At 38.8% G+C, this 17,291-nt stretch overlaps 1 protein-coding gene across 3 annotated transcripts in view; it reads right to left on the bottom strand.

Annotated features, from left to right (window-relative positions):
• TJP2 (tight junction protein 2) overlaps positions 1 to 17,291 on the bottom strand; it is a 2,224,967-nt gene that overhangs the window by 620,945 nt on the left and 1,586,731 nt on the right. The gene's annotated exons all lie outside the window — the stretch shown is intronic.

Here is a 17,291-nt window from a genome sequence, read left to right as displayed (position 1 = left end):
CGGTTAGTGTTGCTGCCTCACAGCAAGAGGTTCTCCGGTTCGATCCTCAGCTGGGGTGCCTTCTGTGTGGAGTCTGCATGTCCTCCCTGTGGTCGTGTGGGGTTCCTCCGGGTGCTCCGGTTTCTTCCCACATCCTAAAGACCTGCTGTAGGTGAATTGGATACTCTAAATTGGTCCTAGGCGTGAGTGCATGCATGTGTGTGCCTTCTGTGGAAGGTTGGGCACTGGGCTGGCAACTCGACACTGTAAAACTCCACTGCCAATCATAAGCGGACAGGTGATCTTCTGTGGCGACCCCTAACCGGGAAAAGCTGAAAGAAGAAGAATAGTGGACTTCCCTACGGTAGTTAAGGGGACACAGGGATCCTGGGAGGGAAAGTGCAATTAATACGTAAGCTCTACTCCATGAAAGGCAATCTGTCATTGATCACTGAGCAGCATGTTAGCTTGGATTAGGACAAAAGCATTAATAATGCCCCCATCCACTTTATAGCCTCTTTCAAAGCTTGTTAAAAGGGATTGCACCTGCGGTAGGATGAAAGTAAATCAGCATTAGCAAAATGTAATACATAAACGACTCATTTGAAGCACTACAAACAACACCAGAGCAAAACAAAAATCCTAGCTACTTCCATTCTTGCCTTCAGTTATAAACGTTTAGTGTAGAAAATGTAAGTGCATTTTTACCAATCAAACCTACGGTTGTCATATACATACATTTTAAGACACAGAGCATACATTCATCTCACAGTTTTAGAGATTTCTTCTCTCGTTGTAAGTATGACTCATTCATTACACCAGTGGTCTCCAACCTTTTTGCACCACGAACCAGTTTCATGTTAAGACAATTTTCCATGGACCTGCCATCGCGCACGTATAATAAGCAAACAATAATGCCTGACAGGGTGTGTGCTAATGTGTAATTAACACCTGCCAAGAGGTGTTATGAGTCCCGACGCTGCAGGCGGAGGGCTTCTACACCCTCTGGAAGGGCATTAATTACACATTAAAACACACCCTGGAGGGTATTATTACTCTCAGACTGGAGAATGGGCTCTCTGTAAAACTGTTATGTTGTACTTATTCATTTTTTTAAGTACTATTTTTTAATATATATTTTTAATGCAAAATACTTCCTCCGCCTTATGTTTCAAACTTGCTGTAGTATATGTTAATGGTGTTGGAGGAAGCATTTTTCATACAAAATATAACACTTAAAATCATCTAGGGATTTACTTTACTTTTTGGTTCCTTACTCCTGGTTTGTTGCCAGTCATTGGAGATTGAAGTTACTAAATAATGACATACATCTGAGTTTCAGCTTATTATTTTCTTCAGAAAATTCATACTACACAAAACCTTTTATTTAAGCAAGTTTGTAATTTTATAAGAGCAGTAATTAAACACACACACTCTTCTGCTTTCGTGCACACATTCGTTCACACATGCAGACAAACGTACGCACACACCCAACACTTTTTTTTAATTTCATTTATTTTACACTCACTAAACAGCAAACGTGATGCTTAGCAAGTATAAAATAATGGTTTGATCAATCTTGCTGTTCACTCTCTCATTTACACATGCACAGTTTCTTCTGCTTCACACATTCATGTACACACGCAGACAGAAACAAATACACATACATACACTTTTTTTTCTGGACACTTGTATGCCCAACATAAAAAGTTTTTTATTCTTTGTGCTGCCTGGTACCAAATGATCCATGGCCCGGTGGTTGGGACCGCTGCATTATACAATAGTTACTTCTCTGCATCCTTTACCCTTGAGAGATCCTCCCATTAGCAAACAAACTAGTCTGTACATCTACTTTGAAAATTTATTCAAAGATTCTTATGGCAGTGCGCTCTACAATATCAAAAGCAACTTTGAAGATCTTTATCTTAATGGGAATGTTTGGCTAAGCAGCTTAGGTTTAATTTATTTTGGTTTTAGATACTCCACTTTGAAAGGTGGAGTCATGCATAGGAGGTTACTAGGCTATTGGCCCTGAGGCCCTTATAAGCCTAGCCAAGAGTTTAGCCCATGTTTAGACAAGTCAACACCCAGAGCCCCTGTCCAGCAGGGATACAACTGGAATCCCAGGAGTGTATTTTCTGTTTCCCATCCAGTTATCCAGGTTGTGCTTAAAAAGGGGGTAATGAGGTACTCTGCCTGATGTAGAGAGGGAGTCTATTCCACAGATGGGGAGTCTCTGGGACACAAATCTGTCCTGCCAACAAGTTCTATTGATATCACAGACCAGGTTAAGGCCACGTGTACGGGTTGCTCGAGTGGAGCTTGACTTGTGAATATGCAGCAGTCCCATCAAGGCAGGGTCTGAGGCTGCTCTGTATGCCAGAGAAAGGGGAGTATGTATGAAACTGAGTAGAAGGAAGGGCTTTTAGCCTATCTGTGTAGGGTAGGTGCTGGAGGGCCTGGATTCTCCTGGTGAGGAACCTCTTTGGTCTCTCCAGCTGTGCATGTGTTTTGTGAGGTACATGACAATGGAAGCGTTGAACTCAATATGTGGCCTTATAAGGGAAGAATACGGAGATTTTATGACCTCTGTCCTGGGATGCGATATCCTTACTTATGAGGTGGGCCATGTAGGAAGCTTTCCCTACAATGGAACCAACATGGTGGTCAAAAGTCAGGTTGCTATCAACCTGGGTGCCTAAATTCCTCACTACTGATTGTGTACTTAGGACGTTATTAATGTAATAATATGTGGGGACATCACTCTCCCCAAAGGGGATGATGATGATGCATTTTTTGGCATTCAGCTTGATGCCATGTTTCTGCCACCACTCACTTGTTTGGGGAGACCCTCTTGGAGAACATCCACATTACTTGGGGAATTGATGACTGCACCCATCTTGCAGTCATCTGCAAACTTGTCAGCCATAGCCCATGGGTTTTGGGCTGCACCTCAGGGAAGTATATTCCAAACAAAAGAGGTCCCAAGACCAATCACTGGGATATGCCGTTCGTTACGGCTCTACTGCTTGAGGTGGCTTCCCCTATTTTGATTAGGTGGGTTCAAATCAGTGAGCCAGTTTGCTACCAATCTGGTAACATATGGATTGATGCCTAGTTGGAAGAGTTTATCTACTATGCCCAAGTGGGGTATAGTGACAAAGGCTTTGGCCAGGTCAAAGTAGGCAGTGTGCACCGTCTTCCCCTCGTCCATGGCTTTAGTGACTGTCTCAAAGAAGTCGACCAGATTTAACACTCATGACCTCCCCTTGACAAAGCCAAACTGGGTGGGGTTGAGTGTTTGGAGGTTGCCAATGTCCCTGTTAATGAGGTCCATGACAATCCGTTCCATGGCCTTGCAGATCAGGCTAGTTAGGCTGATGGGCCTACAATTTCCTGGATCGGTGGATGCTCCACCTTTGTGTAAAGGGATGACAGTGGCTGTCCTCCACTCGGCTGGGACAAAGCTGGTACTCAGGCTTTGGTTGAATAGGGTGCCTAATGGTGCTGCAAGTTCATGCCTGAGTTCATGCAGCATGCAGCTTGGGATGTTATCGGGTCCCCATGGAAACTGTATTTTTTGCCTTTAAGAGGGCAGTGATGACCTGTTCCCTACAGATAAGGAGTGGGGGACAGGTAATAGGGATGTCCTGATTTACTGATGGGGGGGACAGAGGGGAGAAGTTTTCACTGAATCTATCAGCCAGTAGATTGGCTATATCTACAGCATTTGTGTATGTGTTGTCCTTAACCACTAGTTCTAAAGAGATCTGCATGCTTCATTTGAAACTGCAAACAAATGTGAAGAAGGCCTTATGATTGTCTTATTTCCTTTATTAACTTGCTTTATTAAACCATGGACCTTTTCTAATTCTTTAATGCTGACGTTATTGCTTACCTAGGAAAAAAGTCATTCTCTTTTTTTAAGTGCCATTCTTTAGCTCTCACAAATGGTGTTGCATTTACTTTTACCTAAGGTACACTTCTTAACTGGCTAGGTTGATGGTTTTATCAGATGCCTCTCTGACATTCCATAAATCACCAAAATCACAATCACAAAGGCAGTGGCAGCCTGCTAATGATTTTTACCCATTCCTAATGTGTAAATATTTAACTAATATGATGAGCTGCTGCCTGTGGGAACTGTGAGGCCTACAGCACTTCTAGAGTTACAGGAGCTGGGAATCTTACTCACACATGGAACAAAATGCCTGGTATGTTTAGAACTGACCTTTTTAGATCATGGTAAGAGAAGAAAACGCAAGAGGTATGAGAAAACACAAAAAAAAGAGGCTCCAGGGCTGGAATCTCTGCAAGGTTAAAAGCAAATCTCTACAGGCCTGCGCTCCCATCTATCCTGCTGGCAAATATTCGATCACTGGAAAGCTACGTGGACTATATAAAGCAGGAATTATCTACTCAGAACAAGGTGAGGTGAAATTCTGACAGTGCAGTCCATGTGGAAGGGCTTTCACTTTTTACAGCAGACAGAATACATTCTCTTAGGGGTAAGTCCAGAGGGGGAGGTGTCTCTTCCCCACTATTTCCAATATATGGACTTTGCAACAAGGGGGGAGAATACACTGGACAAGGTAGACAGCAACGTTAAGCTGGCATTTAAGGCAGTGCCTCACCCACACCTGAGAAACTCTGGCCACCTTTCCAAATTGATAATACCAGCATATAAGCCATCGCTTACTAGAGAGAAACCAACAGAGAAGTAAGAGTATGGCCAGAGGGTGCAGTCTCAGCACTCCAGGACTGTTTTGAGAGCACAGATTAGATCATATTCAAGGAGGCTGCTACTGAGAACCACTGTATCAACCTAGAGGAGTACACCAAGGTGGTAATAGGCTACATCTCAAAATATGTGGATGATGTGACAGTCATCAAAACCATCATCACATGAGCAATCAGAAACCCTGGTTGACGAGAGAGGTGTACAAGTTACTAAAAGGAAGAACGCAGCATTTATGTCTGGAGACAGGAAGTCCTCAGAGCAATACAGCCACAAAAAAGGAAGGAAGTGTGTAAACACAGTCAGCAGTAAAACAAAGTAGTAATCCACCAAAAAATTGGACTGTAGAAGTCAGAAAGTGTACAAACATTTTATTGAATTATCCACAAAGCATTTGGGGAGTAAACCTTTCTACAGTGTGATACAAACTAACAAAATTAGCACATTCATTAAAATACCCCAAAAGACACAGCCATCCAATCAGATCTCTTATTCAAGCAATCACTTAAGCTATAAAGACATATATTAAACAGTGCATGATATATATATATATATATATATATATATATATATATATATATAAAATACATACATAAAATACATATATACAAAATATATATATACAAAATATATATAAATTACACTGCAGCATACCTCAAGTAAAATATTAAAACATAAAACATTGTAAACATGGATATTACAGCTGCATTTATTTCCTTTCCAGAACTGGTTTAATGCTCACAGCGGCATTTAACCCTGAAGGTTTATCTGCATTAAAACGCAATATCCACTCATACTCTGTTATTTCTAGCTTACTACTGACATCGCCTCGTCTCTTATTTGGATAGGCTACTTGAATGACCCTAAATGTAAATTTATGTTGTGGGCCTTCCTCTATCTGATGTTTATAAAGTGCATTAGTTCAAATTTTACATCTAATATCTGAGAACTTCCAACCTTATTCATTTCTTCATTTCAGAGCTACACAAAATTGTAGGAAATACCCCTTTCTTCATGTAGAAAGGGGGAGGAATCTGAAACAGCAGTTATGTTACAAAGAAATGAATAAAGTTGGAATCTCTTCACTAACAGTAAGAAAGGGACTGTTCCATGTTTTAATTGTGTGAACTGCAAACTTATACTTAGAGATACTAGATTTATACATCCAGTTACACAGAATTAATTTATAATAAATTGTTTTTCAACTTGCATGACAGAGTGTGGTTTATTTAGCCACTTGCGAAGCATGTACGTCATTTTATATAGGTAAGTTTAGTACACAGTTCACAGATAGAATAACAGAACACTTATCAGATATTAGACAAAATTTCAACTGATGCACATTATAAAAATCAGACAGAGGAAGGAAAATATACAAGATTTAGAAGATATATAATATACACGTTTACAGTTTTTTATGTTTTAGTATTTTACTTGAGAAGGTATACTGTAGATTTTGCATATATGTATTTTATACATGTATTATATATATATATATATATATATATATATATATATTTTTTTTTTTTTTTTATATATGTATCTGTCATGCACAGTTCGATATATGTGTTCAAATCTTAAGTGATTAACTGGATAAGAGATCTGACTGGATGGCTGTGTCTTTCAGGGTATTTCAATGAATGTAATTGGATGGCTGTCTTTTAGGGTATGTAAATGAACGTGCTAAATTTGTTAGTTTGTATCACATTAAAGAAGGATTTACTTTCCTGAAAGCTTTGTGGATAATTCAATACAATTTTTGTACGCATTCTGACTTCTACAACAGTCCAGTTTTTGGTGGATTACGACTTTGTTTTTCTGCTGTTTTTACTCCCTTCCTTCCTTTTTTGTGGCTGTATTGTTCTGTTTTTTTTTTTTTTTTTTTTTTTTTGTGGAAAGGAACTGTGAGTTGGACAGCAGGATATTACTATGACACAGCCTTTGATTCTCGAGACTCAAGTGGAGATGTTATCGTCTCAATTACTAAATCGTACCTTAGGGGACATGCTAAGAACATGCTCAAACCCTCTATTGCAAGATGTATCAGCATCTGGCTTAATGAATGAGAGTGCTGCTAATCTTATGAATACTATAATGTTAAATCAAATCTCCATTCTTGAGAAAAAAAATGCATGGTTATAAATGCCTGCAATGGCAGTGAATGAGTTTTCAAGCTTCCTTAGAGCTGGGAATAGCACCTGGAGGGTTGCGTACACTTAAGATGCCTACCTACGGAAATATCTATTAGATTTTGATAAAGAAATGGCAGCAGCTAAATCTGAAGTTAAGTCTTGATTACATGCATCTTATGAATGACTTATTTCTTGAGACAGAAAAGGAGTTGCAGCATGTTGAGAGAGACTTTAGAAAGTACTTTCTCTGCACTGCCTTTTTTTAAAGATAATATAGAGCTATATAATAGGATGCTTGAATGCTTAACTGAATATGATTGTCATGTGGAACAACAGAAACGACTCACACTAAACTGTGATATTAGAGATTTCCAACGTGAATACATTTTCTCATGGCCTAAAAGATACATCAATGAAACTCGTAGCCCTAAAGGTTCAATGTATGAACTTGATTCTTTTCCTCACGTTTGCCTAATCTAACTGTTCCTAACAATTTAATGGAACAGTCATCGGAGCTTCCTGTATAACAATTTGAACTACTTACTGACAATCTGGCTCAGGAAGAAGGGAAACTGACTGCAGAAGATGAATCTTGTCCACCAATGGTAGATGAGGATTTTCTGCGTCCACTGACTACAGTCAAATTGTAATTGCCAGACAGAGTAGAGAATAGACACTGCTCATCTTCGAGAGGAAGAAAAAATTAAGAGCAGATGGCATAAAAGTAACCCATACAGGTCCACAAACTAGGAGTAGCTTGAATTGGACAAGATAAGTACTGAAAATGTTGTTAATCTATTGAATATTGAACTTACTGACAGCGACTTTTCTTTATTGAATAAAGGCCTACAGTTTCTCCTGAGCTGCACTGACTCTTTGGAACGAGCATTAACTGATTAAAAAGTTTTGCCTGTAATTTAAATTTAATATTATGTTTAAGGATGCTACTACTTGTACACACGGACTTAAAAGAAGCAGCACATTTGTGCCTGTCAGTGCACCGGTAATTACTGCCTTCCATGTTTGTCAGAAAGAGCTGCATGATTTGTAAGACTCTAGATGCCCTAAGTGGTACAATATCACTAAAAGTGAATATGAAACCTTATTGAGGCTGAAAAATAACGCTGATATTGTGATAAAACAGTCTGATAAGCATGGGGCAATTGTTTTATTAGATAAGCGTTCTTTATTTAAACAGCATGAATATTTTTTTTGAATGAAGCAGAAAGTACATTCTGTCTTCGTCTGAGACATCATTCATAAGGTCAATAGTTTAGTTTTAAACTACAAATGATGAATGGCATTAGTTTAGAATTATTTAGCTATTTTTCAGTCCCTCATCCTATTATTCCTTGTCTTTACAGATTACCTAAGATTCATAAGGATCGAAATAACCCACCCATGAGACCAACTGTCTTTGGGAAAGGGTGGGTTACAGAACCTCTTTCTTTGTATTTAGAATATGTCTAGAGTCCTTTTCTATGTAAAATTAAAAGCTATATCAAAGACACAGGTGATTTTTTTGGATAAGTTCCATAGATGGTATGAGACAAACACCTTTTTAAATTTCTATTTTGTTACTTTGGATATAACTTCCCTTTTCACAGTTATACCTAATGTTTATGGTACTGATGCCATTAGAGAGGTTTTGTGTAGCAACAGTAGATTTACTGTCAGGGAAATTTGAGACCACTTGCTCTTTATTAGAAGCTGTTTTAAATAGCAATGTTTTTATTTTTGAGAATTAATATTATCATCAAGTGTCTGGGGTGGCCATGTGAACCTCAGTTGTTAACACTTATGCAAACTTGGTCCTGAATTATGGGGAGAATCAATATGCCTTCAGTTATGTGAATGACTGTTTTTTATGTTGCATTTTATGTATGTTTTGTGGATGACGTTTTCCTGATTTTGACAAGTGATGAAAATAATTTACTGAAATTTGCTGCGTATTTGAATATGACTAAAAGTTTTTTTAAATTCAAGATGAATTTTTCAAAAGAAACATTGTTTTTTGGATATTTATTTTATTAGAAAAAATGGGTCCATCCATAGGAAGGTGCATAAGAAAGATGTACCTGTGAATAGATTTTTACATAAATCAAGTATGCATCCACAATTTTTTAATGGCATAGTTAGGACCCAATATTTTCAAATGAGTAGACTGAACATGGATGATCGTACTTACCAAGAACAAATGCACTTGGGTCCAGAAATTATAGTGAATCTTTGATGAATGTCACAAAATATTATACAGATAGTCAGTGTAATTCGTTTGTTTGTGTCTTTCGGCTTTTCCCAGTTAGGGGTCGCCACAAAGGAACTCCGGTCTGCTAATGACTGGTAGTGGATTTTTACGTACTGAGTTACCAGCCCTGACGCACAACCTTCAACGAAGGCACGCCCCATTCACGTATGCCTCCACACAGACGCTCTAGCTGAGAATCGAAAGAGACAACGTCTTGCTATGAGGCGACAACACTACCGCAGCACCACCGGCCAAAACGTATTTTGACCGCAAGGGTCACCCAGAATGAAATGTTAATAATAAGAAAATTATTAATGATATTACAGTTATAACAAATTATAATGTTAAAACTGACTAGAACAAATCTAAATGGCAATGCTCAGATCTGCTCCGAGCGACAACAGAATGACATTAAATATACTGATCCCAAAGATATTGCCAATATCCTGGCAGATCGATTCAGTGCCAACTTCACCCCCCTCTCACCCCCTAAATGGCCCATCTCAATACCGGAAGATTGCCATATTCCGGTAATAACGTCCACACAGGTAAAAAATGCACTCTCCAAAGCTAAGAATACAGCATCCATGGGACCAGATGACATCCCGGGCTGTGTACTACATGGACTACAAAATGAACTGGCAGCTCACCTAAGTGTCATGTTTAATCATAGTCTCACCTCAGGCTTTGTGCCCACTAAGTGGTGCACAGCTACAGTTACCCCACTCCACAAGGGGGGATCCACCATGGATCCCGGGAACTACCGCCCCTTCAGTCTGACGAGCCTGATCTGCAAGGCCATGGAACGTATTATCATGGAACTTATAAACAAAGACATTGGCAACTTTCAAATACTGGACTCCACCCAGTTTGAGTTCATGAAGGGCCGATCTTGTTTCCTGAACCTGACTGACTTCTTCGAATCAGTCTCCAGAGCAGTGGATGAGGGTAAGGCAGTCCACACAGCCTATCTGGACCTCGCCAAGGCCTTTGACACCATCCCTCACTCTGGCATCATAGATAAACTTACTAAGCTGGGCATTAATCCCTATGTCACTTGATGGGTTGCCAACTAGCTTACTGACAGAACCCACACTGTAAAAGTAGCGGACTCCAAATCCAGCTCCAGACAAGTGACAAGTGGAGTACCTCAGGGTTCAGTCCTGGGACCACTCTTGTTTGGCATCTACTTCTTTGAAGTACAGGCCAACACTAAGGGACTCTGGCTAACAAAGTTTGCAGATGACTGCAAACTGGGAGCCATTGCTGAATCTCCGGATGATGTGGATACTCTACAAAAGGGCCTTACAGAAACAGATGCTTGGTGCCAGAGCCATGGGCTCAAGCTCAATGCCAAGAAATGTACAATTATCCCTTTTGGGAAAAAAACATGTACCTGGGAATTACCACATAGGTGGCAGTACACTAAACGCCGAAAGTGTGATAAGAGGCTTAGGGACACAGGTGGACAGTGGTCTCACCTTCGATAACCACATCGCCACAACAGCCATGAAATCCTTTTATGTGGCACACCTCATCACTAAGGGCTTTTCATACAGAAAAAAGGAGGTCATTGTCCCATTGTACTCATCCCTCATTAGACCCATTACAGAATACAACGCCCCATTTGGTATGTACCTCACAAGACACCTGCAGCAACTGGAAAGGCCGCAGAAATACCTCACTAAAAGAATCACAGGCCTAGAGCAGATGCCCTATGCTGACCGCCTTAAAAAACTCCAGCTATACTCAGTCGCATATCGTCTACTCAGAGGCAATCTCTGCTTAACATATAAGGCCATATCAAACCCAGAGCTGTTGGACATGCTACACTTAAAGAAATCCCAATCCCTCAGAGCAACACACTCAAGGGATCTAAACCTTGTCATCACAATAAACAAAACATGCTGGAGGGATAGGTTCCTGACCCAGGGACTCCCCAGACTCTGGAATAGACGTCCCATACATGTCAAGCAGAGCCTCTTTGGCCCTCTTCAAAAGGAACCTTGACGATTGGATGGGAGAAAGGAAATTCACCCCAGGGATCACGTCAGAAGCCCTGCTAGACAGGGGTCCAGGAAGTAAATAGTGTGGGAAGAAATAGCCAGGGAATTGTTATGGCTAGGCTTGTATAGACCCTAGGGCCGGTAGCCTAGTACCAACCTATGACAGTGTCCTGAATATTATAAGGAACAATTGGTCTATCCTTACTGCACATCCAGAGCTACACAAAACTGTATGAGATACCCCAATATTTTCATATAGAAAGGGGAGGAATCTTAAAGTGCAGTTATGTTGCAAAGAAATGAATAAGGCTGGAAGTTCTACACAAACAGTTAAAAAAGGGACTATTCCATGTTTTTATTACGTGAACTGTAAATTTATACTTAAAGATGCTAGATTTATACATCCAGTTACACAAAAAGAATTTAGAATAAATTGTTTTGCAACTTGCATCATACAGACCGTGGTTTATTTAGCCACTTGCGTGACATGTACATCATTTTATACAGGTAAGTGTAGTAGAAAGTTCAAAGACAGAATAAAAGAACACTTAGATATTAGACGTAAAATTTCAACTAATGTACTTTATAAACATCAGATAAAGGAAGGCTCACAACATAAATTTAAGTTTAGGGTCATTCAAGTAGTCTATCCAAACATGAGAGGCAGCAATATCCATACAAATCCCACTACTGTCTACCCCTCGCATGCCTACAATGGCTAGAATTCCCCCACATTTTGTTACTTTCACAACTACAAATGCTAAGTTTCATTTTCTACAAACCTTCATCTTGCCCAGCTCTTTCTTCCCTCATTTCCATCTACACACCTTCTTGCACTCTCTGTACCTCTAATCAGCAACTTCTTAACACCTACTAGCCAAAAAAAGCAGTAGGCAAACTCTTATATAAATACTCAATAGCCCAAAACTGGAACAAACTCCCTTGCGAAATAAGCTCCACCATTAACCCAGCACACTTTAAAGAGAAACTAAAACTCCATCTGCACAACACCAGAATTTGCCCTTGCACAGCCCCAACCTAACCTCATCTCTCCCTCTAAGGGCTACCCCCTCCTAACTATCCTCCATCACCTCAATAATGTGATCCCTCAACTAAGAGTTACAAACTGAACTGAACTCTCTCATCTGATCAATTAATCCGCATGTAAATATGTACAAAATCTCTAATCTGTAAACATATAGTTTACATAATGTAAATAGTTTGCATGTTTTCACATGTATCTGTAGTGTTCTTGTATTATTTTTTTCTTCTTTTTTTCATATCTCATCATATTGTTAATTGAAATTGTTACCTTTTTATGTCTGTATATATCTGTATTGGAGCTTTTCTCCTCGGGTCTCCACTGAAAGTTGGCCAAAAACCCAGCTGGACCAACCTGGTTAACAAATGTCAATAAATAAATAAATAAATATCAGTAATAGGCTAGAAATAGCAGAGTATGAGTGGATATTATGTTTTAATGCAAATAAACCTCCAAGTTAAATGCCGTGGGCATTAAACCAGTTCTGAAAAGGAAACAAATGCAATTATAATATATATGTCTACAGATTTTTATGTTTTAGTATTTAACTTGAGAAGGTATATTGTACTATATTTTACATAAATTTTGTATATGTGTTTTTATACATACATATATATATATATATATATATATATATATATATATATGTGTGTTTTTATACATACATATATATATATATATATATATATATATATATACACATCTGTCATGCACTGTTTGATATATGTGTTTAAATCTTAAATGATTGATTGGATAAGAGATAGGATTGGAAGGCTATGCCTTTTAAGGTATTTAAATGAATGTGCTAATTTTGTTAGTTTGTATTACACACTGAAGAAGGGTTACTCCCCAAAAGCTTTGTGGATAATTCAATAAAAGTTTTGTACGCTTTCTGACTTCTACAGTCCAGTTTTTTGTGGTGGAAGCCCTCAGAACAGCCACAACAAATCTGTACAAGGGAGTGAGGGAAGCAAAATGCGCCTATGGCAGAAATACCCAGTGCTACTTCTCTGAGCAGAAAGACCCCAGTTGCCTATGGCAGGGTATCCAGTCCATAACTGACTACAGACCCCTATCGTCGCAATGTGAGGACAACAAGGAATTCCTAAATAAGCTGAATGTCTACTTCAGCAGACTTAAGGAAGGGAAAAGAACAGTTAAGAAAATGCCCACCGACCATAATAGGAAGATGCTCATCTTCAACCCAGCTGATCTCCAGAGGACACTCAGCAGAGTTAACCCGAGAAAAGCAGCTGGGCCTGACAACATCCTACAGCGAGTTCTCAGGGCCTGCACAGTCCAACCAAGAAATGTCCTGCGGACAGCTTAAATACCTCTCTGAGAGTCAGCAAATAGTTACGAAATGCTTTAAGGACGTGAAAATCATTCCATTACCAAAGAAGTCTCTACCATCTTGCCTAAATGACTACTGCACTGCAGCCATCACCTCCACAGTGATGAAGTGCTTTGAAAGGCTGGTCAAGGACACCATAACAACTGGGCTGCCTGCTGATCTTGACCCTCTGCAGTTTACTTACTGAGCAAACCGCTCTATGGCAGACACCATCTCTCTAGCCTCCATCTATCACTGGAACACCTTGAGAATAAAAACACCTGGGCGAGGGTACTATTCATTGATTTCAGTTCTGCTTTTAACATGGTCATCCCTCTTCATCTGGTAATGAAGCTACTCCAACTAGGCGTCAACACTCCACTTTGTAAATGGATTCTTGGCTTTCTCACTGACCAACCTCAGAAAGTGTGCGCAGGAAATAACTCCTTGGACAGCATCACTCAACACTGGAGTCCCACAAGGATGTGTACCACGTCCCTTGCCGTTCACCCTGTTATCATACAATTGTACAGCCCAGTACAATGTAAACCACATCATCAAGTTTGCTGACAACACAACAGTGGTGGGCCTCATCAGTAACAATGATGAAACAGTGTAGAGATGACACAGAACAACTAATTACCTAGTATGGAAATAAGTTAGCACTAAACATGAACAAAATAAACAAGATAGTTATGGACTACAGGAAAAACAACAAGGAACATTCTCCTCTCACCATCAGTGGGGAAACAGTGGACAGAGTGGTAAGCACAAAGTTTCTGGGAGTGCACATTGATGAGGACTTGTCTTGGAGCACCAATACAAATTATGAGGACTTGTCTTGGAGCACCAGTACAAATGCCATAGTCAAGAAAGTGCACCAGAGATTGCACTTTTTGAGAAGGCTGAGGAAAGCAAATGTCCCATCAACAGTTCTCACCACCATCTACACAGGTACTACAGAAAGCATCCTGACGAACAACCTTGTCGTATGGTATGGAAACTGCTCTACCTCTAAGCGCAAATCCCTCCAGAGAGTGGTGAAGACAGCTGAGAGGATCATCAAGACCACCTTCCCACCAATCCACGACTTGTACTTAACCAGATGTTTTACAGGGCCAGAGGAATAATTAAAGACTGCACTCACCCTGCTTACAGACTATTCCTGAATCTATCTGGAAAGCGCTACATGCAATACATAGCAGACCTACGTGATTCAGGAACAGCTTCTTCCCTAATATCATCAGGCTGCTGAACTCTAGTACCAACTATGCTCCATGATGGCCATCTGGGTCAATAGAAACTTGTCTCAAATTGTGCATTAACCTGTTTAACAGTCTTATCTAATACTTAGTGCAATATTCACAATGACTGCTAACTTATAGGCCATCTAGGGCAGTAGCAATGCAGTAAAATATCTCTTCATTCAGTGCAATACATGTTTGAAATTTGTAAACTAACCATAGTACAATACTCTAATGTCTATTGCTATGCAAGTATCAATGCAATGTCTTAACCAAGTACCTGTACAATACTGAAGTCTCATACAAGTAAAAGTTTACTGTAAAACATGTTAAAATGTGTTTCTAATTATGTGCAGTATTAGTCTACTTGCATGTCCGTGATGTAATAACTAGGTTGTGTAAATGTCTGTGAAAATAGTTTATATGTTGTCTGCACACTGAGTCTGGAGAACGGAATTCCGTTCAGTGTTTGCACTTGTGCGGTTTCTGAATGACAAAGTTGACCTTGGCTTCCCTCTCACAAAAACTGTTGACTGTGGGCAGCACACACTTCCACTACAATTTAAACAAAATTGCATTAAAATGTACACTGAGACTGCAAAAAACAACTTTACAAAAGCCTCCAGTTGTAAGAATACTAGGTCTCAGAATAAATCCATCATCATACCTTCTTTATGCATACATAGCAAAAAGCCACAAAGTCAAATCACTTCAAATCTATTGTTCTAAATATACCTCTCAACCTCTTACAGCAAGAAATATGGACAAAGCCATCAATAATAAGGGGACAAAGGTCCAAAAATAGGGACACTTTTGAAATATTGCTCTTACAAACTTAGAAAATTGACAGAACATGTTTTTCATTAGCATGAATTTTTGAAGGGTATGAAGTCAAACTCAAATGTCTGTCATCTTCTGACTTCAACTCTCAATGATTTGCCAGAAAGCCACAACTTTATGAGATATGGACCTAAAATATGAAGCAAAAATCTGGACATTCTGTGAAAATCTGTAAAGTTGAGCGGTATGACTCTAAACCACTGTACTATAAAAAAGAGCTTTAGAGACCAAGTAATTCTGTAACTAGGCACGTAAATTCTCTACTCACTAGGGTGGACAATAACTGGATAATGGTGAGTTGTCTTTCAAGTTTAACAACTCATGGCTCAAGGATAACACAAATAAGAAATGTATTAAGTAAATATAAACTTTTGTGCAATAGTAATTCCTCAGATACATTAAAAGGTTTGAGTGTAAGAGCAGCCACTTTTAAATATATTCACACTAGGCATCACATGAACACAATCAACCAATGACAATAAAAATGACATAACACATCTAGAAATTTTAGAGAGACAATGTCAAAAAACTTTAAAAAATACAGTTTAAACGATAAAACATCAATTTTATGGACCTAGATTTTAAAACAGATTTCAAAACTGCACACTACATTCAATCCTGGAGGACAATCAGTTCAAAATCTGCAAATCCAAATTATACTCTCTTCTCTCTGTCTGCAGAAATTCATCCCCACCCCTTTTACTAACAAATACTAGTTCTAAATCACCAAACTTAAAATTGTGTGTACTGTCAACTGGTAATGTATGCTTATATAAATAATTTGTTTCATGTCTATGTATATCAGACAAGTACTCACACATATAATCCTTCAGTTTTCTATTGCTTTTACCAATATAGAAAGAGGTACATTTTACACATCTCACTAGATATACAATACACTATTTCACATATGCTTCCCATTAACAGAATTCTTATATCTAAATGTATTAATGGAAGAGATTTTGTCCATTAAACCTTCATAAAATCTTAAAATATTACAGTGTTCTGTATAAATATTAGAAACATGCTCACTATCTACATTATATATAACTGGAATGGACAAATCAAAAGCCCCATTATTCAGGCTAACAAAACCAAAAGTGGAATTCATATCCATGAATACAGGTTTAGCTATGCGAGTCCTTACTGCCATCTGTTTGATTTTTCATATTTTCTACTCTATTACTACTATAGCCCCTTCCATTAAAATCTTTTTATAAGGCTTTGAATCAACTTTTCATATACGTCTTTATCATAAGTCCTCTTAGACATCCTAATCATATGGCCATGTTCTACGTTGGAAAAAATATGCATATTAGTTTTTTGAAGGTATATGACATTGTTGTATGAAATCTTATATTTACTGAATTAATTTATTGTTTGGGGTGTCCTTGAGCCATGAGCTGTTTGTTACACTGATTTTTTTATGCTTGGGCTAGGCTTTTACCTGTTTTGAGCAAGCTGTCTTTGTTGGATTTGTCTTTCAATTGTCAAAATCTCTAACATCACTAGGGCTGTAAAGATCCTTTCATTTGACAAATATGACTATCACATGGTGGTCACCCATGTAGGAGTGAATGACGTTGGGTGCAATACCCAGAGAGACATGCAAAAAGATATATGGGAGCACTATAAGCATATGATAAATTCCTGAGTAGAGATGCCTTCTTTATTAAAGAATAATGCTCAAGTGCAAAAAAAAGTAATTGGCTTCAACAACTGATTAAAT

Source organism: Protopterus annectens, chromosome 2.part2 (genome assembly GCF_019279795.1).
Source record: "Protopterus annectens isolate FY-2018-M chromosome 2.part2, PAN1.0, whole genome shotgun sequence".
NCBI lineage: Eukaryota > Metazoa > Chordata > Ceratodontiformes > Protopteridae > Protopterus > Protopterus annectens.
This window is presented reverse-complemented; position numbering and strand designations above follow the sequence as displayed.